This window comes from Sinocyclocheilus grahami, unplaced genomic scaffold (genome assembly GCF_001515645.1).
Source record: "Sinocyclocheilus grahami isolate Dianchi unplaced genomic scaffold, SAMN03320097.WGS_v1.1 scaffold310.1, whole genome shotgun sequence".
NCBI lineage: Eukaryota > Metazoa > Chordata > Actinopteri > Cypriniformes > Cyprinidae > Sinocyclocheilus > Sinocyclocheilus grahami.
This window is the reverse complement of record NW_015505489.1, coordinates 1873-4910: the sequence shown is the minus strand read 5'-3', so window position 1 is coordinate 4910 and position 3038 is coordinate 1873.

The window sequence follows — 3038 nt, the reverse complement described above, 5'->3', positions numbered from 1 at the left end:
CATTGTGTAATACGTTTTGCCCCCACAATAAAAAACTACAGAGATTTGATCATATAACTAAGATTTTGTCTAAAGATTTAATAAACTCTTCCTACTATTATTTCATATGTCAGGCTTTACAGAGTGAAGACCCCTTTCATTTGGCCAACTACAACTGAACAATACATTAAGGGATAAATATAAAGTTTAGAAAAAAATACTTTTTTACTGCTGTTTTAGATGATTTTTTGTCCACTTGTGACAATAATAAAACAGAGAAAATATACAAACACCACTCAGGACTTGATGGCAGTGGTCCACTGATCAAAGAAAGTGCACAGAGGTTGCAAAGAACAACTTTGTACACCTTATGTTAGTTAAATGTGTGAAGGGGGAATAAAAGTATTTTCTTTATGAATGAAAAGATGAAACAGACACTGATATAGAATACTATATTGCATTCACAACTCACATAGGGATATGTCCCTACTTTCCAAAGCTACATCTATATGCCCTATATGTTGTAAATATGTGACACATCATGCACAGCATGTTAGTGACACAACACAGAAACGTCTAAGTTCTAGCTTATTCCTGTAATATGTAACTACAGTATATCAAAAACTCAATGTCTTAAAAATAAAGATGTCCTCAGAAAGACAATTACATATAACATTTAATGAAGTTTTTAAAAAAGAAAAAAAGTAAAGCAATGGCATTAAAACATCAAAACACTTTTTGTTGTATTTGATTTTCATACAAAATAATTGCTACCATAATTACAGTAGTACCCTGTGTGCACAAACCCTGCCTATGAGATACAGTAGAAATGGTATCACTTTCAATACATCCAATACTCCAATACTTATTTACAAATGTCTCTTTTATTCCCATTTGTGGATGTTTGCAGTTCATTGCACGTGTTGCTATGATTCATGGCATTACATTCCCCTGGGATAAAGACCGGCTCATCTCAGTATGGACGAAGTATGTTTTGAGCTCTCCTTTCCCTTTTACATTTATAATTCCTCTGCATGTGCACATGTAGCCTAATGTCTGCAAGATACGACTCGTCTCTTCTGTAACCTGCAGACACACACACACACACACACACAAAGGAATTAAATGGATTAATGAGTCACTGTACTGCACGTTGTTCAAAGCATGAGCATTCTCCTAACTAGAATGCCACTGGTTTTACACAGTTACTTTTATTGTAATCAAACATCTTGTAAAAGGATTTGAGGCAATTTAAAAAACAATAAAGCAAACAATGGTTCTTTACAGTTAATAATAATAACAATAATAAATATAGCTGCAAGCAGCAATTAAGGGGCCAAGCAAAACACAGGCAAAATGAGGAGCGAAGCATGGCATGGCGCATCAGACCAACTGCAACGAGTAATTAAAGCCATTTTAGGATGATTTTAGTAAAAATGGCTGAAAATCATAAATATAAATCACTAGTAATATGATTTCCTGGTTTATGACAGGAAGTTTGGCCGATTATGGCATAATTGGTATAAATGTTCTCGGTATGATCCAAGGAACCTATGAAGACCAGTCACATGACAATAGACAAAAATCTTCGAAAGCTATTAGAATTTTTTGAAATTTCATTATAATTTTTGACCACAAGCTGACATCAAACTTTTTGAGTACCTTCAGGGCATGGTGCTGAAGACACTTAGAGTTTTGCAGCAATACGTCAATACGTTCATAAAATGTTACATTTTGAAACTAAATTAAAAATGGCCGACACCCAAAATAGGAAAATTGGGTATCTTTCGACTCGGCATGCTGTTCTGAATCTAAATAGAAATTACCATTTTTCATACTTCCAGACCACTAGGTGGCGCTGAGGGTGAAACTGTGCAAGTAACCTCAGGTCATGATTATCATAAGACACACCAGGTTAGGTCTTGATATGACAAAGCGTTGGAGAGATATAGCCCCATTTCCGAGTTGCTGAGCTTTTCATCTAATTCGTTTACACGGTTTTTGAGAACGGATGGGGGTATCAAACAGCTTTTGATAACTTTTTGCCAGCATGGTCTGAAGATGATCTGAGACCATTTTAGTGAAAATCAGACAAACAATCCATCTAGGACAAATTCGAAAATATAGGTTTTTTGATCTATTACAAATTGTGAAAAATCTTGACTAGTAGAATTTTACATTTTGGTGTCCATTCAACTCGGCATGAGCCAAGGAATCAGAGGAAAAATTATAATTTTTCTTCTAGACCTTACGTCTAAAAAAAAAAAAGTTATTAGCATAAACATGAGTGCAAATTTGGACAAGTGGTGGCACTAGAGAGTTTAAATAAGAGACACCAAATTTGCTGTGGTTAATGTTGAAACTGTCCTCTATCAGTGTGACAAACTTCATAACTTTCCTGCAAGTGGTTCTATGGGCTGCCATAGACTTCCAGAGCGGAGGAAGAAGCACGTTAAGGCATTTAAGCACATATGAAAAAATATATTACATATTATTTAGCAAGCCTGTAACTGTCAGGGATCTGGAAGGAGGACCCAATTGCAGTGAGTGTAACAAGGGTTTGACAAAACAGATCAATACAAAAGGGTTGTGAGGTGCACAGGTGATACCACAACAGGAACACAAACAGATAGCTAGGGAAGGCCACTGGAACAGCCTCAGACGTCAACTGGCAGAATACTATAGCAGAGGTGGCAAGACCAGGCCGGGAGAGAGACCAGAGCAAGGCACCAGAGAGCTGAGCTCAGATACTTGTTGACCATAAACTCTGAAGCACCCCCAGACACCAGGCAAGGGAACAGGTCAGGACAGGAACTCTAACACCACAACAAGACAAAGCATAGCTCCACAGAAACACAAATTACTCCAAGACAGGCAAGAGAATAAATATAATTATTATAATAAATAAATATAATAATTATTAAAGTAACCAACACAAATAACCAAAAAAAATAAATAAATAAAATAAAAAAAAATGAACAAAAGATCAGGACTAAAGAGAACTAAATGAATACTAAATTAAAGGCAAAAAGGTCAAAAACAGACCGCATCCAAAAACA